The sequence below is a fragment of the Panulirus ornatus genome, chromosome 3 (assembly GCF_036320965.1).
Source record: "Panulirus ornatus isolate Po-2019 chromosome 3, ASM3632096v1, whole genome shotgun sequence".
Classification (NCBI taxonomy): Eukaryota; Metazoa; Arthropoda; class Malacostraca; order Decapoda; family Palinuridae; genus Panulirus; species Panulirus ornatus.
In genome coordinates, this window is record NC_092226.1 from 47,591,688 (window position 1) to 47,617,875 (window position 26,188).

Genomic DNA, 26,188 nt, shown 5'->3' on the forward strand with positions numbered 1-26,188 from the left:
AGAGGTGGAAAGATGGAGTGAAAAAGATTTTGTGTGATCGGGGCCTGAACATGCAGGAGGGTGAAAGGAGGGCAAGGAATAGAGTGAATTGGATCGATGTGGTATACCGGGGTTGACGTGCTGTCAGTGGATTGAATCAAGGCATGTGAAGCGTCTGGGGTAAACCATGGAAAGCTGTGTAGGTATGTATATTTGCGTGTGTGGACGTATGTATATACATGTGTATGGGGGTAGGTTGGGCCATTTCTTTCGTCTGTTTCCATGCGCTACCTCGCAAACGCGGGAGACAGCGACAAAGCAAAAAAAAAAAAAGAATATATATATATATATATATATATATATATATATATATATATATATATATATATATATATATATATATAACATACAAGCCTCTAACAGCCAGGATCGAGCCCGGAACCCCTGTGCAACAGGCGGGAGAGCTAATGCTAGGCTATGATCGCCCCTATTATAGGGAAATGACTATTTGAATACTATTCTCTGGAATACCCTTCGGCTCACATTTGTGAGCAACGGGGTCTACACCAGTCATTCCCTATCAGGCTAACACAGCCAGCAAATAGCATTTTACCGATCCTAACTGTACAACGCGGAGGTATATGAATACGAACAAAGCGTATATAAACGCGCAACTTCATAGAACATACAAACCTTCAACACCCAGGATATATATATATATATATATATATATATATATATATATATATATATGTTCAATTTGTTTATGGATGGGGTTGTTAGGGAGGTGAATACAAGAGTTTTGGAAAGAGGGGCAAGTATTAAGTCTGTTGTGAATGAGAGAGCTTGGGAAGTGAGTCAGTTGTTGTTCGCTGATGATACAGAGCCGGTGGCTGATTCATGTGAGAAACTGCAGAAGCTGGTGACTGAGTTTGGTAAAGTGTGTGAAAGAAGAAAGTTAAGAGTAAATGTGAATAAGAGCAAGGTTATTAGGTACAGTAGGGTTGAGGGTCAAGTCAATTGGGAGGTAAGTTTGAGTGGAGAAAAACTGGAGGAAGTAAAGTGTTTTAGATATCTGGGAGTGGATCTGGCAGCGGATGGAACCATGGAAGCGGAAGTGATCATAGGGTGGGGGAGGGGGCGAAAATCCTGGGAGCCTTGAAGAATGTGTGGAAGTCGAGAACATTATCTCGTAAAGCAAAAATGGGTATGTTTGAAGGTTCCAACAATGTTGTATGGTTGCGAGGCGTGGGCTATAGATAGAGTTGTGCGCAGGAGGATGGATGTGCTGGAAATGAGATGTTTGAGGACAATGTGTGGTGTGAGGTGGTTTGATCGAGTAAGTAATGTAAGGGTAAGCGAGATGTGTGGAAATAAAAAGAGCGTGGTTGAGAGAGCAGAAGAGGGTGTTTTGAAATGGTTTGGGCACATGGAGAGAATGAGTGAGGAAAGATTGACCAAGAGGATATATGTGTCGGAGGTGGAGGGAACGAGAAGTGGGAGACCAAATTGGAGGTGGAAAGATGGAGTGAAAAAGATTTTGAGTGATCGGGGCCTGAACATGCAGGAGGGTGAAAGGAGGGCAAGGAATAGAGTGAATTGGATCGATGTGGTATACCGGGGTTGACGTGCTGTCAGTGTATTGAATCAGGGCATGTGAAGCGTCTGGGGTAAGCCATGGAAAGTTGTGTGGGGCCTGGATGTGGAAAGGGAGCTGTGGTTTCGGGCATTATTGTATGACAGCTAGTGAATGAATGGGGCCTTTGTTGTCTTTTCCTAGCGCTACCTAGCACACATGAGGGGGGAGGGGGATGGTATTCCATGTGTGGCGAGGTGGCGATGGGAATGAATAAAGGCAGACAGTGTGAATTGTGTGCATGGGTATATATGTATGTGTCTGTGTGTGTATATATATGTGTACATTGAGATGTATAGGTATGTATATTTGCGTGTGTGGACGTGTATGTATATATATGTGTATGGGGGTGGGTTGGGCCATTTCTTTCGTCTGTTTCCTTGCGCTACCTCGCAAACAGGCTTACCAAATGGCGTCCTAGCTTCGTCTCTTCGATGTATATCAACTAACTGTTATATTTCTCCCTTGTGTCTCCCCTGATGATGTGATTATTACACGAAAGTGCACTTGGGAACTTTTCGTGTTTCATTTTCCAAGTGGACTCATAGAAATATATATATATATATATATATATATATATATATATATATATATATATATATATATATATATATATATATATATACATATATATATATATATATATATATATATATATATATATATATATATATATATATATTATACTTTGTCGCTGTCTCCCGCGTTAGCGAGGTAGCGCAAGGAAACAGACGAAAGAATGACCTAACCCACCCACATACACATGTATATACATACACGTCCACACACGCACATATACATACCTATAGATCTCAACGTATACATATATATACACACACAGACATATACATATATACACGTGCACAAAATGCATACTGTCTGCTTTTATTCCTTCCTGTCGCCACCCCGCCACACATGGAATAGCAACCCCCTCCCCCCGCATGTGCGCGAGGTAGCGCAATGAAAAGACAACAAAGGCCACATTCGTTCACACTCAGTGTCTAGCTGACATTTATAATGCACCGAAACCACAGCTCCCTTTCCACATCAAGGCCCCACAGAACTTTCAATGATTTACCCCAGACGCTTCACATGCCATGGTTCAATCCATTGACAGCACGTCGACCCCGGTATACCACATCGTTCCAATTCACTCTACTCCTTGCACGCCTTTCACCCTCCTGCATGTTTAGGCCCCGATCACTCAAAATCTTTTTCACTCCATCTTTCCACCTAAAATTTGGTCTCCCACTTCTCCTCGTTCCCTCCACCTCTGACACATATATCCTCTTCGTCAATCTTTCCTCATCCATTCTCTCCATGTGACCAAACCATTTCAAAACACGCTCTTCTGCTTTCTCAACCACACTCTTTTTATTACCAAACATCTCTCTTATCCTTTCACTACTTACTCGATCAAACCACCACACACCTCATAATGTCCTTAAACATTTAAGTTCCAGCACATCCACCCTCCTCCGCACAACTCTATCTATAGCCCACGCTTCGCAACCATATATCATTGTTGGAACCACTATTCCCTCAAACATACCCATTTTTGCTTTCCTAGATAATGTTCTCGACTTTCACACATTCTTCAACGCTCCCAGAACTTTTGCCCCCTCCCTCACCCTATGATACACTTCCGCTTCCATGGTTCCACCCGCTGCCAAATCCACTTCCAGATATCTAAAACACTTCACTTCCTCCACCTTTTCTCCATTCAAACTCAACTCCCAATTGACTTGTCTCTCAACCCTATTGTACCTAATAACCTTGCTCTTATTCACATCTACTCTCAGCTTTCTTCTTTCACACACTTTACCAAACTCAGTCACCAGCTTCCGCAGTTTCTCACCCAAATCAGCCATCAGCGCTGTATCATCAGTGAACAACAACTGTCTCACTTCCCAAGCTCTCTCATCATCAACAGACTGCATACTTGCCCTGATTTCCAAAACTCTTGCATTCACATAACTAACAACCCCATCTATAAACAAATTAAGCAAGCATGGAGACATCACACACTCCTGCCGCAAACCTACATTCACTGAGAACCAATCACTTTGCTCTCTTCTTACACGTACATATGCCTTACATTCTTGAAAAAACTTTTCACTGCTTCTAGCAACTTGCCTCCATCACCATATACGCTTAATACCTTCCACAGAGCATCTCTATCGACTCTATCATATGCCTTCTTCAGGTCAATAAATGCTACATGCAAATCTATCTGTTTCTCTAAGTATTTTTAACCTACATTCTTCAAAGGAAACACCTGATCCTCACATCCTTTACCCCCTCTGAAACCACACTGCTCTTCCCCAATCTGATGCTCTGTACATGCCTTCACCCTTTCAATTAATACCCTCCTATTTGGTTTCCCAGAAATACTCAACAAACCTATACCTCTGTAATTTGAGCACTCACCTTTATCCCCTTTGACTTTATACAGTGGCACTATTCATACATTCCGCGAATCCTCAGGCACTTCACTCTGAGCCGTACATACAGTGAATATCCTCACCAACCATTCAACAACATTGTCACCCTCATTTTAGAAAATTTCACTTCACTACAATCCAAACCAGCCGCCTTGCCAGCTTACATCTTCCGCAAAGCTTTCACTACCTCTTCTCTGTTTACCAAACCATTCTCCCTGACCCTCTCACCTCGCACACCACCTCGACTAAAACGCCCTATATCTGCTACTCTATCATCTAACACATTCAATAAACCGTGAAAATACTCACTCTATCTCCTTCTCACATCACCACTACTTGTTATTACCTCCAAATTACCTTCCCAACTCTCATTTGACCTCTTTTTCACCTCTTGCACCTTTCTCTTGACCCCTCCTGCCTCTTTCTTTTATACATCTCCCAGTCATATGCATTTTTTCCCTGCAAAAATCGTCCAAATGCCTCTCTCTTCTCTTTCACTGATAATCTTACTTCTTCGTCCCACCACTCGCTACCCTCTCTAATCTGACCACCTCCCACGCTTCTCATGCCACAAGCATCTTTTGCGCAATCCATCACTGCTTCCCTAAATACATCCCATTCTTCCCCCACTCCCCTTACGTCCTTTGTTCTCAGCTTTTTCCATTCTGTACTCAGTCTCTCCTGGTACTTCCTCACACTAGACTCCTTCCCAAGCTCACTTACTCTCACCACTCTTTTCACCCCAACATTCTCCTCTTTTCTGAAAACCTCTACAAATCTTCACCTTCGCCTCCACAAGATAATGATACGACATCCCTCCAGTTGCACCTCTCAGCACATCAACATCCAAAAGTCTCTCTTTCGCGCGCCTATCAATTAACATGTAATCCAATAACGCTCTCTGGCCATCTCTCCTACTTACATACGTATGCTTATGTATATCTCTCTTTTTAAACCAGGTATTCCCAATAACTAGTCTTTTTCAGCACATAAATCTACAAGCTCTTCACCATTTCCATTTACAACACTGAGCACCCCATGTACACCAATTATTCCCTCAATTGCCACATTACTTACCTTTGCATTCAGATCACCCATCACTATAACCCGGTCTCGTGCATCCAAACTACTAACACACTCACTCAGCTGCTCCCGAAACACTTGCCTCTCATGATCTTTCTTCTCATGCCCAGGTGCATATGCACCAATAATCACCCATCTCCCTCCATCAACTTTCAGTTTTACCCATATCAATCTAGAGTTTATTTTCTTACACTCTATCACATACTCCCACCACTCCTGTTTCAGGAGTAGTGCTACTCCTTCCCTTCCTCTTGTCCTCTCACTAACCCCTGACTTAACTCTCAAGACATTCCCAAACCACGCTTCCCTTTTGCCCTTGAGCTTTGTTTCACTCACTGCCACACCATCCAGGTTCCTTTCCTCAAACATACTACCAATCTCTCCTTTTTTCTCATCTTGGTTACATCCACACACATTTAGACACCCCAATCTGAGCCTTCGAGGAAGATGAGCACTCCCCGCGTGACTCCTTCTTGTTTCCCCTTTAGAAAGTTAAAATACAAGGAGGGGAGGGTTTCCAGTCCCCCGCTCCCGTCCCCTTTAGTCGCCTTCTACGACACGCGAGGGATACATGGGAAGTATTCTTTCTCCCCTATCCCCAGGGATATAGATATATAGTTAGAAGCAGTGAAAAGTTTTTATCGAGGATGTAAGGCATGTGTATGTGTAGGAAGAAAGGAAAGTGATTGGTTCTCAGTGAATGTAGGTTTGCGGCAGGGGTGTGTGATGTCTCCATGGTTGTTTAATTTGTTTATGGATGGGGTTGTTAGGGAGGTGAATGCAAGAGTTTTGGAAAGAGGGGCAAGTATGAAGTCTGTTGGGGATGAGAGAGCTTGGGAAGTGAGTCAGTTGTTGTTCGCTGATGATACAGCGCTGGTGGCTGATCCGTGTGAGAAACTGCAGAAGCTTGTGACTGAGTTTGGTAAAGTGTGTGAAAGAAGAAAGTTAAGAGTAAATGTGAATAAGAGCAAGGTTATTAGGTACAGTAGGGTTGAGGGTCAAGTCAACTGGGAGGTAAGTTTGAATGGAGAAAAACTGGAGGAAGTAAAGTGTTTTAGATATCTGGGAGTGGATCTGGGAGCGGATGGAACCATGGAAGCGGAAGTGGATCATAGGGTGGGGGAGGGGGCGAAAATTCTGGGAGCCTTGAAGAATATTTGGAAGTCGAGAACATTATCTCGGAAAGCAAAAATGGGTATATTTGAAGGAATAGTGGTTCCAACAATGTTGTATGGTTGCGAGGCGTTGCTCTTATTCACATTTACTCTTAACTTTCTTTTTTCACAAACTTTACCAAACTCAGTCACCAGCTTCTGCAGTTTCTCACATGAATCAGCCACCAGCGCTGTATCATCAGCGAACAACAACTGACTCACTTCCCAAGCTCTCTCATCCCCAACAGACTTCATACTTGCCCCTCTTTCCAAAACTCTTGCATTCACCTCCCTAACAACCCCATCCATAAAATAATTAAACAACCATGGAGACATCACACACCCCTGCCGCAAACCTACATTCACTGAGAACCAATCACTTTCCTCTCTTCCTACACGTACACATGCCTTATATCCTCGATAAAAACTTTTCACTGCTTCTAACAACTTGCCTCCCACACCATACATTCTTAATACCTTCCATAGAGCATCTCTATCAACTCTATCATATGCCTTCTCCAGATCCATAAATGCTACATACAAATCCATTTGCTTTTCTAAGTATTTCTCACATACATTCTTCAAAGCAAACACCTGATCCACACATCCTCTACCACTTCTGAAACCACACTGCTCTTCCCCAATCTGATGCTCTATACATGCCTTCACCCTCTCAATCAATACCCTCCCATATGATTTACCAGCAATACTCAACAAACGTATACCTCTGTAATTTGAGCACTCACTCTTATCCCCTTTGCCTTTGTACAATGGCACTATGCACGCATTCCGCCAATCCTCAGGCACCTCACCATGAGTCATACATACATTAAATAACCTTACCAACCAGTCAGTAATACAGTCGCCCACTTTTTTAATAAATTCCACTGCAATACCATCCAAACCTGCTGCCTTGCCGGCTTTCATCTTCCGCAAAGCTTTTACTACCTCTTCTCTGTTTACCAAATCATTTTCCCTAACCCTCTCACTTTGCACACCACCTCGACCAAAACATCGTATATCTGCCACTCTATCATCAAACACATTCAACAAACCTTCAAAATACTCACTCCATCTCCTTCTCACATCACCACTACTTGTTATCACCTCCCCATTTGCACCCTTCACTGAAGTTCCCATTTGCTCCCTTGTCTTACGCACTTTATCTATATATATATATATACATATATGTATATGGGGATAGGGGAGAAAGACTACTTCCCACGCATTCCTCACGTGTCGTAGAAGGCGACTAAAGGGGACGGGAGCTGTGGGCCAGAAACCCTCCCCTCCTTGTATTTCAGCTTTCTAAAAGGGGAAACAGAAGAAGGAGTCACGCGGGGAGTGCTCATCCTCATCGAAGGCTCAGATTGGGGTGTCTAAATGTGTGTGGATGTAACCAAGATGAGAAAAAAAGTAGAGATAGGTAGTACGTTTGAGGAAAGGAACCTGGATGTTTTGGCTCTGAGTGAAACGAAGCTCAAGGGTAAAGGGAAAGAGTGGTTTGGGAATGTCTTGTGAGTAAAGGCAGGGGTTAGTGAGAGTATAAGAGCAAGGAAAGGAATAGCACTGCTCCTGAAACAGGAGTTGTGGGAGTATGCGACAGAGTGTAAGAAAGTAAATTCTAGATTGGTATGGGTAAAACTGAAAGTTGATGGAGAGAGATGGGTGATTATTGGTGCATATGCACCTGGGCATGAGAAGGAAGTGTTTTAGGAGCAGCTGAATGAGTGTGTTAGTGGTTTTGATGCACAAGACTGTGATGGGTGAATTGAATGCAAAGGTGTGTAATATGACAGGTGAGGGAATAATTGGTATACATGGGGTGTTCAGTGTTGTAAATGGAAATGGTGAAGAGCTTGTAGATTTATGTGCTGAAAAAGGACTGGTGATTGGGAATACCTCGTTCAAAAAGCGAGATATGTATAAGTATACGTATGTAAGTAGGAGAGATGGCCAGAGAGCGTTATTGGATTACGTGTTAATTGATAGGCGCACAAAAGAGAGACTTTTGGATGTTAATGTACTGAGAGGTGCAACTGGAGGGATGTCTGATCATTATCTTGTGGAGGCGAAGGTGAAGATTTGTAGGGGTTTTCAGAAAAGAAGAGAGAATGTTGGGGTGAAGAGAGTGGTGAGAGTAAGTGAGCTTGGGAAGGAGACTTGTGTGAGGAAGTACCGGGAGAGACTGAGTACAGAATGGAAAAAGGTAAGAACAAAGGAGGTAAGGGGAGTTGGGGAGGAAAGGGATGTATCTAGGGAAGCAGTGATAGCTTGCGCAAAAGATGCTTGTGACATGAGAAGCGTGGGAGGTGGGTTGATTAGAAAGGGTAGTGAGTGGTGGGATGAAGAAGTACAAATATCAGTGAAAGAGAAGAGAGAGGCATTTGGACGATTTTTGCGGGGAAAAAATGCAAATGAGTGGGAGATGTATAAAAGAAAGAGGCAGGAGGTCAAGAGAAAGGTGCAAGAGGTGAAAAAGAGGGCAAATGAGAGTTGGGGTGAGAGAGTATCATTAAGTTTTAGGGAGAATAAAAGATGTTTTGGAAGGAGGTAAATAAGGTGCGTAAGACAAGGGAGCAAATGGGAACTTCACTGAAGGGAGCTAATGGGGAGGTGATAACAAGTAGTGGTGATGTGAGACGGAGGTGGAGTGAGTATTTTGAAGGTTTGTTGAATGTGTTTGATGATAGAGTGGCAGATATAGAGTGTTTTGGTCGAGGTGGTGTGCAAAGTGAGAGGGTTAGGGAAAATGATTTGGTAGACAGAGAAGAAGTAGTAAAAGCTTTGCGGAAGATGAAAGCCGGCAAGGCAGCAGGTTTGGATGGTATTGCAGTGGAATTTATTAAAAAAGGGGTGACTGTATAGTTGACTGGTTGGTAAGGTTATTTAATGTATGTATGATTCATGGTGAGGTGCCTGAGGATTGGCGAAGTGCTTGCATTGTGCCATTGTACAAAGGCAAAGGGGATAAGAGTGAGTGCTCAAATTACAGAGGTATAAGTTTGTTGAGTATTCCTGGTAAATTATATGGGAGGGTATTGATTGAGAGGGTGAAGGCATGTACAGAGTATCAGATTGGGGAAGAGCAGTGTGGTTTCAGAAGTGTTAGAGGATGTGTGGATCAGGTTTTTGCTTTGAAGAATGTATGTGAGAAATACTTAGAAAAGCAAATGGATTTGTATGTAGCATTTATGGATCTGGAAAAGGCATACGATAGAGTTGATAGAGATGCTCTGTGGAAGGTATTAAGAATATATGGTGTGGGAGGCAAGTTGTTAGAATCAGTGAAAAGTTTTTATCAAGGATGTAAGGCATGTGTACGTGTAGGAAGAGAGGAAAGTGATTGGTTCTCAGTGAATGTAGGTTTGCGGCAGGGGTGTGTGATGTCTCCATGGTTGTTTAGTTTGTTTATGGATGGGGTTGTTAGGGAGGTGAATGCAAGAGTTTTGGAAAGAGGGGCAAGTATGAAGTCTGTTGTGGATGAGAGAGCTTGGGAAGTGAGTCAGTTGTTGTTCGCTGATGATACAGCGCTGGTGGCTGATTCATGTGAGAAACTGCAGAAGGTGGTGACTGAGTTTGTTAAAGTGTGTTAAAGAAGAAAGTTAAGAGGAAATGTGAATAAGAGCAAGGTTATTAGGTACAGTAGGCTTGAGGGTCAAGTCAATTGGGAGGTAAGTTTGAATGGAGATAAACTGATGGAAGTAAAGTGTTTTAGATATCTGGGAGTGGATCTGGCCGTGGACGGAACCATGGAAGCGGAAGTGAATCATAGTGTGGGGGAGGGGGCGAAAGTTCTGGGAGCCTTAAAGAATGTTTTTGGAAGTCGAGAACATTATCTCGGAAGGCAAAAATTGGTATGTTTGAAGGAATAGTGTTTCCAACAATGTTGTTGCGAGGCGTGGGCTATGGATAGAGGTGTGCGGAGGGGGGGAGGGGGGCATGAACCCCCACCTCTTGTATATTAATTTCTAAAGAAGGATCAGAAGAAAGGGGCATGTAAGGGAACTGTCATTCTTCTCGAAGGTAAGGCTAGGTTGCCTAAATGTTGTTGAATTAATTAAGATAGGAAGAGAGGGGAGATGGATGATATGTTTTAGGAAAGAAACCTGTATGATCTGGCTTAGAGTGAAACTTTGCTCAAAGGTACTGGGAAACAAGGTTGAGAAAACAAGAGCTAAGGAAGTAGTAGCACTGCTCTTGAAGTATACGTTGTAGGAGTTAGTGAGTGTAAGAAAGTAATTTCTCGACTAATATGGGTAAAATTGAAAGTGGATGGCGAGAGATAGGTCCTTATCAGTGCTCATGTATCTGGCCATGAGAAGAAAGATCACGAAAAGTAAGTGTTTTGGTAGCAGGTGAGTGAGTGTGTCAGGAATTTTGATCTAAGAGGTAGGGCATTAGTGGTGGGTGATATGAATGGGAAGTGAGTAATGTGGTAGTTGAGGGTATGATTTGGAGGCGTGGGATATTCAGTATCATGAATGGAAACAGTGTTCAGCTTGTCGAGTTAAATGCTGAAAAAGGACTGGTGATTGGAAATACCTGGCTTAAAAAGAGGGACATACACAAGTATGCATATGTGAATAAGAGAGAGATTGTCAGCGGGCATTGAGAAGTTATATATTACTTGATATGGTGTATATGAGAGACTTTTGGATGTAAATGTGCTGCCTTTTGGAGGCGAGGATGAAGAATTGTAGAATTTTATGGAAAACAGGAAAAAATTTTGGTGAATAAAGGATGGTAAGAGTAAGTGATATTGGAAAAGAGACCTGTGTGAAGAAATAGCAGGAGAAACTGAGTGTAGAGTTGGTGATGAATGAGAGGTATTGAGGGAAGCAGTGCTGTTATGTGCGAGAGTTGCATGTGGCATGTGAAAACGGGGCAATGGGCAGTTTAAAAGACAGGACATTCGCCGCCCCACAGGATGAAAAAATAAAGTTGTAAGTGGAAAGTTGTAAGAGGAAAGAGTGCAAATGATTGGGGAATATTTAAGAGAAAGTGGCAAAGTCAAAGGAAAGTACAAGGGTTGAAAATGAGGGCAAACATCTGAGCCACACACACTCAACCACTCTTGGCGCTACATCGTTCCTTTCCAATCTGAGAATAACCTACCCACTGGTGAATTGGCCATCCAGAAGTTATTCCGTCGCCACCTTCTGATATATACGTTTACCTACATAAATCTTCCTCTCACTCCCTCCCCTTATGCCATGCTACCCACTCATTCATCTTTATATCCATTTGGCCACTCACTCATCCACCCTAGTCGCCCTCCAACTTTTTCTTTACGTAGGGTAGTTGGAGGAGAGGAAGAAGAAATGGGAGAGGGAATGGATAGTTTGAAATGGATGAGAGGACTGAAGTGAGTACAGGTGTATGGTGTAAGATTTCCTGGAAGAATGTTGTTTTGGTGCCTTATTCATATACCCCAGGCAGGCTGGTGGTTTGTATATAGTTATGCTTTATCTTTTTGGTCTGAGGAAAGAGATTTACTGAGCTAAGGTAAGAATTGTCCATTGAGTACACGGATGGGTGCCTGGAGCCTTCCCTAAGTGCTCTAGGCCAACACCACTCACACTCTCCCACCCACCCAGCTACTGGTGCTGCTGCTGCTTCGTATGTGCAGACGGCGGGCCTCATGTGGTGTCGGGTTACAAAGGCGAGACCACAAGTGTCTTTGATTTCTGTGTGATTCGCCTGATTCGCTGGAGGGAGGGAGATAGGGAGGCTACACATACATACACACGCACACGTACATATACCTACAGAAACATATAAACGTAAAAAGATACATTACACGTATAGTCAGACACTGACACATGCTCAGTCACACACACACACACACACACACACACACACACACACACACATATATATATATATATATATATATATATATATATATATATATATATATATATATATATATATATATATATATATATACATATATATATATATATATATATTTTTTTTTTTATTTTACTTGTCGCTGTCTCCCGCGTTTGCGAGGTAGCGCAAGGAAACAGACGAAAGAAATGGCCCAACCCACCCCCATACACATGTATATACATACGTCCACACACGCAAATATACATACCTACACAGCTTTCCATGGTTTACCCCAGACGCTTCACATGCCCTGAATTCAATCCACTGACAGCACGTCAACCCCGGTATACCACATCGATCCAATTCACTCTATTCCTTGCCCTCCTTTCACCCTCCTGCATGTTCAGGCACCGATCACACAAAATCTTTTTCACTACAACTTTCCACCTCCAATTTGGTCTCCCTCTTCTCTCGTTCCTCCACCTCCGACACATATATCCTCTTGGTCAATCTTTCCTCACTCATTCTCTCCATGTGCCCAAACCACTTCAAAACACCCTCTTCTGCTCTCTCAACCACGCTCTTTTTATTTCCACACATCTCTCTTACCCTTACGTTACTTACTCGATCAAACCACCTCACACCACACATTGTCCTCAAATATCTCATTTCCAGCACATCCATCCTCCTGCGCACCACTCTATCCATAGCCCACGCCTCGCTACCATACAACATTGTTGGAACCACTATTCCTTCAAACATACCCATTTTTGCTTTCCGAGAAAATGATCTCGACTTCCACACATTCTTCAAGGCTCCCAGAATTTTCGCCCCCTCCCCCACCCTATGATCCACTTCCGCTTCCATGGTTCCATCCGCTGCCAGATCCACTCCCAGATATCTAAAACACTTTACTTCCTCCAGTTTTTCTCCATTCAAACTCACCTCCCAATTGACTTGACCCTCAACCCTACTGTACCTAATAACCTTGCTCTTATTCACATTTACTCTTAACTTTCTTCTTTCACACACTTTACCAAACTCAGTCACCAGCTTCTGCAGTTTCTCACATGAATCAGCCACCAGCGCTGTATCATCAGCGAACAACAACTGACTCACTTCCCAAGCTCTCTCATCCCCAACAGACTTCATACTTGCCCCTCTTTCCAAAACTCTTGCATTCACCTCCCTAACAACCCCATCCATAAACAAATTAAACAACCATGGAGACATCACACACCCCTGCCGCAAACCTACATTCACTGAGAACCAATCACTTTCCTCTCTTCCTATACGTACACATGCCTTACATCCTCGATAAAAACTTTTCACTGCTTCTAACAACTTGCCTCCCACACCATATATTCTTAATACCTTCCACAGAGCATCTCTATCAACTCTATCATATGCCTTCTCCAGATCCATAAATGCTACATACAAATCCATTTGCTTTTCTAAGTATTTCTCACATACATTCTTCAAAGCAAACACCTGATCCACACATCCTCTACCACTTCTGAAACCACACTGCTCTTCCCCAATCTGATGCTCTGTACATGCCTTCAGCCTCTCAATCAATACCCTCCCATATAATTTACCAGGAATACTCACCAAACTTGTACCCCTGTAATTTGAGCACTCACTCTTATCCCCTTTGCCTTTGTACAATGGCACTATGCACGCATTCCGCCAATCCTCAGGCACCTCACCATGAGTCATACATACAATAAATAACCTTACTAACCATTCAATAATACAGTCACCCCCTTTTTTAATAAATTCCACTGCAGTACCATCCAAACCTGCTGCCTTGCCGGCTTTCATCTTCCGCAAAACTTTCACTACCTCTTTTCTGTTTACCAAATCATTTTCCCTAACCCTCTCACTTTTCAAACCACCTCGACCAAAACATCCTATATATGCCACTCTATCATCAAACACATTCAACAAACCTTCAAAATACTCACTCCATCTCCTTCTCACATCACCACTACTTGTTATCACCTCCTCATTTGCGCCCTTCACTGACGTTCCCATTTGCTCCCTTGTCTTACGCACTTTACTTACCTCCTTCCAGAACATCTTTTTATTCTCCCTAAAATTTAATGATACTCTATCACCCCAACTCTCATCTGCCCTCTTTTTCACCTCTTGCACCTTTCTCTTGACCTCCTGTCTCTTTCTTTTATACTTCTCCCACTCAATTGCATTTTTTCCCTGCAAAAATCGTCCAAATGCCTCTCTCTTCTCTTTTACTAATAATCTTACTTCTTCATCCCACCACTCACTACCCTTTCCAATCAACCCACCTCCCACTCTTCTCATGCCACAAGCATCTTATGCGCAATCCATCACTGATTCCCTAAATACATCCCGTTCCTCCCCCACTCCCCTTACTTCCATTATATACATATACATATATATATATATATATATATATCTATATATATATATATATATATATATATATATATATATATATATATATATATATATATATATATATATATATATATATATATATATATATAAACGTCCATACACGCACATATGCATACATTTACATATCAACATACGCATACACAGACATATACATATATAAACAAGTACATATTCACACTTGCTTGCCTTCGTCTATTCCTGTCGCTACCCCGCTCCACAGGAGAAAGCGGCGTTTCCCTGTGTGTCATCGAGGTAGTGCTAGGAAAACAGACAAAAAAGGGCACATTCGTTCACACTTAGTATTTAGTTGTCATATGTAATGCACCAAATTCACAGCTCCCCATCCACATCCAGGCCACGCAGACTTTTCCATATTTCCATGCCCTGGTTCAGTTCTTTGACAGCACGTCGACCCCGATATACCACATCGTTTCATTTCATTCTATTCCTTGCACTCCTCTCATCTTTTTGTATGTTCAGGCCCTGATAACTCAAAATCTTTTTCACCCCATCATTCCACCTCCAATTTGTGTTCCCGCTTCTTGTTCCCTTCACCTCTGACACATATATCCTCTTTGTCAATCTTTCCTCACTCAATCTCTTTATATGTTCAAAGCATTTCAACACACCCTCTCCTCTTCTCTCAACCACACTTTTTTATTTCTACACATCTCTCTTACCCTTTCATTACTTACTCGATCAAACCACCTCACACCACATGCTTTCCTCAAACATTTCATTTCCAACACATCCACCCTTCTCCAAACAACCATATCTATATCCCATGCCTCACAACCATATAATATTCTTGGAACTACTATTCTTTCAATATCATCTTCTTCCACATATTCTTTATCGCTCCCAGAGCCTCGCCCCCTCCCACACCTTGTGACTCACTTCCGCTTCCATGGTTCCATTCGCTGCTAGGTCCACTCCTGGATATCTAAAACACTTCACTTTCTCCATTTTTTCTCTATTTAAGCTTACATCCCAGGTAATTTATCCCTCAACCCTGCTGAACGTAATAAGCTTGCTTTTATCCACATTTACTCTCAACTCTCTCCTTTCACTCACTTTTCCAAACTCACTCACTAATTTTTGCACTTTCTCACTCGAATCAGCCACCATTGATGTATCATCGACGAACAATAACTGACTCACTTCCCAGGTCCTCTCATCCTTAACAGACTGCATACTTGACATATATATATATATATATATATATATATATATATATATATATATATATAGATATAGATAGATAGATAGATATAGATATATGTATTCTTATGAGTCCACGGGGAAAGTGAAACACGATAAGTTCCCAAGTGCACTTTCGTGTAATAATCACATCATTAGGGTAGACACTAGAGAGAAAGACAACGAAGGGGAATTGTTTATAAATTTTATCAACAATTGAGTTATCCAATTTGTATAGACCATCACTAATGTTAAGATTATAATTCTTTGTTTATTCAATAATAGAAGATTCAATGATATTTCTTGTGGTAATAGAGTTAGAGTTAATAACTAAGATGGCATTACTCCAGTTGATACAGTGATCATAGTTTTTAACGTGATTAAACAAGGCATTTGATTCTTGTCTCGTTCTTATACTATATTTATGTTGCTTAAGTCTAACAGAAAGATCCTTACCAGTCTGCCTAACATAAAACTTATCACAATTTCTACATAACACTTTATAGATGCACCCAGGAGAATTTTCTGGTGAGTTCCTGATTAAGATATTCTTTATAGTATTATTGTTCCTGAAGGCAACATATACAATAAAGGATTTAGGCAACATGGGAAGTAAAGTAATATTATCTTCAAAAGGGAGAACTAAAAGATTCTTTGTGTCAATGGGAGGTTTGGGCCCAACTCTATAAATGATTTCCTTGCTAACTTGAGGGATTTCTCAATGAAAATTACATATATATATCAAGGATGTATTGCAATGAAACCACAGCATCTTGTCCACATCCAGACCCCACAGACCTTTTCATATCCATAAATGCCACATACAAATGCATCTGGTTTACTAAGTATTTCTAACATACATTCTTCAAAGGAAACACCTGATTACACGTAACAGCTCATATATGGATGTGAGCGGATGTGGCCTTTCTTCGTCTGTGTCCTGATGCTGCCTCGCTGACAGGGGACAGCAATCGGGGTGGTGAAAAAAACGAGAATGAGTGTTACTCTTTTTCACGCATTTGTGCTGTTTCCTGAAACGCGGGATGGCGTTGGAAATGGATGAAGGCGAGCAAGTGTAAACATGTACATGTGTATATATGTATGCGTATTATATGTATATGTACGTGTATATGCGATCAAGTAAGCACTTTTTACACACACACACACACACACACACACACACACATGTATATATATATATATATATATATATATATATATATATATATATATATATATATATATATATATATATATATATATCCCTGGGGATAGGGAGGAAAGAATACTTCCCACGTATTCCCTGCGTGTCGTAGAAGGCGACTAAAAGGGAAGGGAGTGGGGGGGGGGGGGGGGGGGACTGGAAATCCTCCCCTCTTGGTTCTTTTTTTTTTAATTTTCCAAAAGAAGGAACAGAGAAGGGGGCTAGGTGAGGATGTTCCCTCAGAGGTCCAGTCCTCTGTTTTTGACGCTACCTCGCTAACTCGGGAAATGGCAAATGGTATGAAAGAAAGAAAGATATATATATATATATATATATATATATATATATATATATATATATATATATATATATATATATATATATATATATATATGTGTGTGTGTGTGTGTTTATGTGTGTGTGTATGTGTGTGTGTGTATATGTGTGTGTGTGTGTGTGTGTGTGTGTGTGTGTTTGACATGTCCTTGTTGCATATGGTTAAGCAGACTGTCACAGCCGTGTTAGACTGCCAGATTTAAGATGGTGTAATTCGATAACTTTAGCCGCCCTGCTCCTTGACCTCTGACGTTTGACCTCTCTCTATCTCTCCTCCCGTCACCTTATCAAGGCTGTCAGCCGCTCTTATAACATGACCCCTGAAACACTTCTGACCGTGATGATGATGCAGAGTTGCTAGATGAATGAGCATGGCCGCTGGTGGGTTCATGATCCCTGGCGATGATGGCAAAGGCTTCTACTGTGAAGCAGTTGACCTTTTCTTTTTTGCGTACAGATCATCCTGGGTAGACCAGAGCTGTGACTGCTGACGCTAACTTTACCCTAGATAGAGCAGAGCTGAAGGTGCCTGGCTCTGATTGAATGCAGTTTTCGTTATAAATTGTACGTCTCATGTGTGGATTTGACTTACCCCATGGAAGCCATTCTCGAGTCGCAAGACATCAGTGAGTCCATTAAGTTCATTCATGCCACCAGGAGAAGGTTGTGAAGATGAGACGATGATAAGTATTTATATACATGTTATGATCTTACAGTTCATGGTTCATTGTGTATTATGATGTTATGAGCTATACAGTGGTATATATTGTGATGCTGTGATACATATTGCACAAGTAACAATGATTCAGGGCATAGTGTACACATGTATATTTTATGTTTCACTGTGCATAAGCGTAAATCAATATTGTTGCGGACAAGTTGCTTCATAAATGAAACTTAAGATATAAAATATGATATATTTATATATATGTATATATATATATATATATATATATATATATATATATATATATATATATATATATATATATATATATATATATATTTGTATGTCAGAAGATAAAAGAAGAGAAGAAACTCAGGGGATGTTGCACTCTCATGGCGAACAAAGAGCGTCCGGAGCCAGAGGGATCACCGCGGAAGGATGTGTCTTAAAGTAAATGGAAATAAGAGTTTGTACGTATATATGTATATACATATATATATATATATATATATATATATATATATATATATATATATATATATATATATATATATATATATATACACGACTTGCAAAATATGAGTTCACGTTCTCACTGGACACAGGACACGTCGAAGTGGATCAACCTAACGCAGCTCCCCTACTGTAGAACTCTGGAATTGATGGGTCAACACTTTCTGAGTATCATTATCTTTCAAAGATGTGACTAACCTTCTGTTTCCCAAGAATGCCCCAAGAGCATTATAACTCTCGTGTGATAACAATATGAGTTCTGTGTTCATTGATATTGATTTATTGGTATTCATAGGAGAGATTATACATAACAGGTCAAGAAGCACATTTCTCTTTCCACATGTTAGAGATACCGGTTATGGGGACAACGATATAAACATCATATTTACGAAATGGATGTACGCGAATGTGAGCCGATGAGACTTTTCTTGGTCTGGTTGTGGCGCTACTTTGCTAAGAAGGGAAATGGTGATCAGGTATAAACAAATAGAAATGTTGCGCACACACACACACACACACACACACACACACACACACATATATATATATATATATATATATATATATATATATATATATATATATATATATATATATATATATATATATATTCCTTGGGGATAGGGGAGAGAGAATACTACCCACGTATTCCCTGCGTGTCGTAGAAGGCGACTAAATGGGAAGGGAGCGGGGGGCTGGAAATCCTCCCCTCTCAGTTTTTTTTAATTTTCCAGAAGAAGGAACAGAGAAGGGGGCCAGGTGAGGATATTCCCTCAAAGGTCCAGTCCTCTGTTCTTAATGCTACCTTGCTAACGCGGGAAATGGCGAATAGCATGAAAAAAATTAAAAAAAACATATATATATGTATATATACATATATTCACATATATATTTATTCATATCTATTTATTTTGCTTTGTCGCTGTCTCCCGCGTTAGCGAGGTAGCGCAAGGAAACACGCGAAAGAATGACCCGACCCACCCACATCCACATGTATATACATACACGTCGACACACGCAAATATACATACCTATACATCTCAATGTATACATATAAATACACACAAAGACATGTACATATATACACAAGTACATAATTCATACTGTCCGCCTCATTCCCATCGCCACCCCGCTACACGTGAAATAACAACCACCTCCACGCCTCATGTGCGCGAGGTAGCGCTAGAAAGACAACAAAGGCCCCATTCGTTCACACTCGGTCTCTAGCTGTCATGTAATAATGCACCGAAACCACAGCTTCCTTTCCACATCCAGAACCCACAGAATATTCCATGGTTTACCCCAGACGCTTCACATGCCCTGGTTCAATCCATTGACAGCATGTCGACCCCGGTATACCACATCGTTCCAATTCACTCTATTCCTTGCACACCTTTCACTCTCTTGCATGCTCAGGCCCCGATCACTCAAAATCTTTTTCACTCCATCTTTCCACCTCCAATTTGGTCTCCCACTTCTCCTCGTTCCCTCCACCTCTGACATATATATCCTCTTGGTCAATCTTTCCTCACTCATTCTCTCCATGTGACCAAATCTTTTCAAAACACCCTCCTCTGCTCTCTCGACCATACTCTTTTTATTACCACACATCTCTCTTACCCTATTATTACTTACTCGATCAAACCACCTCACACCACATATTGTCCTCAAACATCTCATTTCCAGCACATCCACCCTCCTTCACACAACTCTATCCATAGCCCATGCCTCGCAACCATACGACATTCTTGGAACCACTATTCCTTCAAACTTACCCATTTTAGCTTTCCTAGATAATGTTCTCGACTTCCACACATTCTTCAAGGCTCCCAGAATTTTCGCCCCCTCCCCCACCCTATGATTCATTTCCGCTTCCATGCTTCCATCCGCTGCCAAATCCAACCCCAGATATCTAAAACACTTCACTTCCTCCAGTTCTTCTCCATCAAACTTACCTCTCAGTTGACTCGACCCTCAACCCCACTGTACCTAATAACCTTGCTCTTATTCACATTTACACTCAACTTTCTTCTTTCACACACTTTACCAAACTCAGTCACCAGCTTCTGCAGTTTCTCACATGAATCAGCCACCAGCGCTGTATCATCAGCGAACAGCAACCGACTCACTTCCCAAGCTCTCTCATCCACAACAGACTGCATACTTGCCCTCTTTCCAAGACTCTTCCATTCACCTTCCTAACAACCCCATCCATAAACAAATAAAGCAACCATGGAGACATCACACACCACTGCCGTAGACCTACATTCACGGAGAACCAATCACTCTCCACTCTTCCTACACGTACACATGCCTTACATCCTCGATAAAAATATTCCACTGCTTCTAACAACTTGCCTCCCACACCATATATTCTTAATACCTTCCACAGAACATCTCTATCAACTCTGTCATATGCCTCTCCATATCCATAAATGCTACATACAAATCCATTTGCTTTTCTAAGTATTTCTCACATACATTCTTCAAAGCAAACACCTGATCCACACATCCTCTACCACTTCTTAAACCACACTGCTCTTCCCCATCTGATGCTCTGTACATGCCTTCACCTCTCAATCAATACCCTCCCATATAATTTACCAGGAATACCCAACAAACGTATACCTCTGTAATTTGAGCACTCACTTTTATCCTCTTTGCCTTTGTACAATGGCACTATGCACGCATTCCGCCAATCCTCAGGCACCTCACCATGAATCATACATACATTAAATAACCTTACCAACCAGTCAACAATACAGTCACCCCCCCTTTTTTAGTAAATTCCACTGCAATACCATCCAAACCCGCTGCCTTGCCGGCTTTCATCTTCCGCAAAGCTTTTACTGCCTCTTCTCTGTTTACCAAATCATACTCCCTGACCCTCTCACTTTGCACACCACCTCGTCCAAAACACCCTATATCTGTCACTCTATCATCAAACACATTCAACAAACCTTCAAAATGCTCACTCCATCTCCTTCTCACATCACCACTACTTGTTATCACCTCCCCATTAGCACGCTACAGTGAAGTTCCCATTTGTTCCCTTGACTTACGCACTTTATTTACCTCCTTCCAAAACATCTTTTTATTCTCCCTAATATTTAATGATACTCTCTCACCCCAACTCTCATTTGCCCTCTTTTTCACATCTTGCACTTTCTCTTGACCTCCTGCCTCTTTCTTTCATACATCTCCCACTCATTTGCATTTTTTTCCCTTGCAAAAATCGTCCAAATGCCTCTTTCTTCTCTTTCACTAATAATCTTACTTCTTCATCTCACCACTCACTACCCTTTCTAATCTGCCCACCTCCCACGCTTCTCATGCCACAAGAATCTTTTGCGCAAGCCATCACTGCTCCCCTAAATACATTCCCTTACCCTTACGTAAGTAACGTAAGGGTAAGAGTGATGTGTGGAAATAAAAAGAGCGTGGTTGAGAGAGCAGAAGAGGGTGTTTTGAAATGGTTTGGGCACATGGAGAGAATGAGTGAGGAAAGATTGACCAAGAGGATATATGTGTCGGAGGTATAGGGAACGAGGAGAAGTGGGAGACCAAATTGGAGGTGGAATGATGGAGTGGAAAAGATTTTGTGTGATCGAGGCCTGAACATGCAGGAGGGTGAAAGGAGGGCAAGGAATAGAGTGAATTGGATCAATGCGGTATACCGAGGTTGACGTGCTGTCAGTGGATTGAATCAGGGCATGTGAAGCGTCTGGGGTAAACCATGGAAAGCTGTGTAGTTATGTATATTTGCGTGTGTGGACATATGTATATACATGTGTATCTGGGTGGGTTGGGCCATTTCTTTCGTCTGTTTCCTTGCGCTACCTCGCAAACGCGGGAGACAGCGACAAAGCAAAAAAAAAAAGATATATATATATATATATATATATATATATATATATATATATATATATATATATATATATATATATATATATGTATATACACATATATATATATTCCCCGCATTTGCTCACATCCACTCTCTAGCTGTCATATATTTGTACTGCTTCGAAACCACAACTCTAAACCACAACAAGGCCTCACATACCTTTCCACGGTTTACCCGGGACGCTTCACATTCCCTGGTTTAGTCCGTGGATAGCACGTTGACTCCTATTCCAATCCACTCTATCCCTTGTACGCTTTTCACCCTCTTGCTTGTTCAGGCCCCGATCTACAGTGCTTGTTGAACATTTTCCCCTCACCCACCCTATGACTCACTTCCGCTTTCATAGTTCCACTCACTGCCATGTTCACTTGTAGGTATCTGAAACACTTCACTTCCTCCAATTTTTTTTCAAATTCACATCGGATCTAACCTGTTCCTCAACTCTGCTAAACATGATACCTTGCTGTATTCACATTTACTCTCAACTTTCTCCTTCCACACACCGTTCCAAGCCTAATCTCCAACTTCTGTAGTTTTACACTCGAATCTGCCATCAATGCTGTATCATCAGCAAACAACAACTGACTCACTTCCCAGACCCTCTCATCCCCTACAGACTATAAATTCATCCCTTTTTCTAAGACTCGCATTTACATCCCTCGCCACCCCATTCATCAACAAAAACCATGGTGACATCGTATACCCCTGCCACAGACCAAACTTCACTTGGAACCATTCACCTTCCTCTCTTTCTTCTTGTATATATACTTTACACCCTTGATACAATCTTCTCACTGTTTCTAGCAGCTTTCCTCCCTTACCGTATGTTGTTAAGACCTTCCACAAGGCATCTCTTTCAAACTTATTTTTTGCTCTTTCCAGATCTATGAATGCCTCATACAGATCCATCCGTTCCTCTAAGTATTTCTCACACATCCTCTACTATCTCTGAAACCACACTGTTTCCCTCCAGTCTGATATTCTGTACATACCTTCACCCTCTGAATCAATACCCTCCCATACAATTTAACAGGTATACTTAACAAACTTATACCTCTATAGTTCGAACACACCTTTATGCAGTGGCACTATACATGCATACCGCCAATCCTCGGGCACCTCACCATGATCCATATATACACTGAAAATCCTAACTTGCCATTGACTCTCTTAATAAACTCAACAACCATACCATTCACTCCAGCCGCCTAGCCACATTTCAGCCTTCGTAAAGCCACCACTTTTATTCTTTTCACCAAACCATTCTCTACAACTATCTCACTTCTCATACCAACCCGACCCAAACACCCTACATCTGCCACCCTATCATCAAAATCATTCAGCAGTCCTTAAAAACAAACACTCCACCTCCTCCTCCTCCCTTCATCATGACTTGTTACCATTACCCCTTTTGCCCGTTCAACGTTTTGTCTGTTCTATTTGTCGCACATTATCAACCTCCTTCCAAAATATCTTATTCTTTCTAAATTCTACAGATATATGCTTACCATAACTCTCCTTTGCTCTCTTCTTCAACCGCTTCACTTTCCTCTTGACTTCCTGCCGCTTTCTCATATACATCCCCAAATTATTTGCACTCCTTCCCTGTAAGTGCCACGCAAACGCCATCTTTTTCTCTTTCACTTGCAACTTTACTTCTTCATCCCAAAACTCACTATTCTTCTAATCTGCCCACCTTCCACCTTTCGAATGCCATATGCATCTGCCGCACATGCTAGCACTACTTCCCTGAATAATCCCATTCCTCACCCACTCCCGTTATTTCATTTATGCTCACAATTTTGCAATTCAACACTCAATCTCTCCTGGTCCCCTATCCAAGCTAACTTACTTTCACTACTCTCTCTCTCTCTCTCTCTGATATTGTTTCCTCTTTTCCAGAAACCTTTGAAAATCATCACCTTCGTCTCCATAACATAGTGATCAGACATCCCACCAGCTGCTCCTCTCAACACACATCCAAAAGTCTCTCTCTGACACGCCTATCAATTGATACTTAATGCAGTAATGCTCGCTGACCATCTCTCTTACATACGTAAACTTGTGTATGTTCCTCTTTTTAAACCAGATGTTTTCAGTCACCGTTAATTTTACAATACATAACTCCACAAGCTATTCACCATTTCCATTCATAGCACTAAATACCCAATGTCCCTAAATCATACCCTCAACTGTCACATTATTCAATTTTACATTCCAATCACCCTGGTTTCTCGCATCAAACTGCTGACCCTTTCACCTGCTTGCAAAACACTCACTTCTCGTGATCTTTCTTCTTAAAGTACATGATCACCACTAATTACCGAATTCACGCAATCAACTTTCATTTTTACCTTCATCAGTCTAGACTCACTTCCTTACACACTTTCACACACTCAGACAACTCCTTCAAGAGTATTGCTACTCTTTCCTTAGCATTTTCCCTCTCACAAACCAATGACTTTCTCCAAGACCATTTTCAAAAGATTCTTCTCCTTTGCCTTTAAGCTTTGTTCCACTCCGAGCCAGAAAATTCAGGTGACTTTACTGAAATATACTACCTATCTTTCTTCACTTCTCATATATATATATATATATATATATATATATATATATTTATCTATTTTGCTTTGTCGCTGTCCCCCGCGTTAACGAGGAAGCGCAAGGAAACAGACGAAAGAATGGCCCAACCCAGCCACATCCACATGTATATACATACACGTCCACACACGCAAATATACATACCTATACATCTCAACGTATACATATGTATACACACACAGACATATACATACATACACATGCACATAATTCATACTGTCTGCCTTTATTCATTCCCATCACCACCTCACCACACATGAAATAACAACCTCCTCCCCCCTCATGTGTGCGAGGTAGCACTAGGAAAAGACAACAAAGGCCCCATTGGTTCACACTCAGTCTCTAGCTGTCATGTAATAATGCACCGAAACCACAGCTCCATTTCCACATCCAGGCCCCACAGAACTTTCCATGGTTTACCCCAGACGCTTCACATGCCCTGGTTCAATCCATTGACAGCATGTCGACCCCGGTATACCACATCGTTCCAATTCACTATATTCCTTGCCCGCCTTTCACCCTCCTGCATGTTCAGGCCCCGATCACTCAAAATCTTTTTCACTCCATCTTTCCACCTCCAATTTGGTCTCCCACTTCTCCTCGTTCCCTCCACCTCTGACACATGTATCCTCTTTGTCAATCTTTCCTCACTCATTCTCTCCATGTGACCAAACCATTTCAAAACACCCTCTTCTGCTCTCTCAACCACACTCTTTTTATTTGCACACATCTCTCCTATCCTATTATTATTTACTCGATCAAACCACCTCAAACCACATATTGTCCTCAAACATCTCATTTCCAGCACATCCACCCTCCTGCGCACAACTCTATCCATAGCCCACGCCTCGCAACCATACAACATTGTTGGAAACACTATCCCTTCAAACATACCAATTTTTGCTTTCCGAGATAATGTTCTCAACTTCCACACATTCTTCAAGGCTCCCAGAATTTTCGCCCTCTCCCCCACCCTGTGATTTATTTCCGCTTCCATGGTTCCATCCGCTGCCAAATCCAACCCTATATATCTAAAACACTTCACTTCCTCCAGTTTTTCTCCATTCAAACTTACCACCCACTTGATTTGACCCTCAACCCTACTGTACCTAATAACCTTGTTCTTATTCACATTTACTCTCAACCTTCTTCTTCCACACACTTTACCAAACTCATTTACCAGC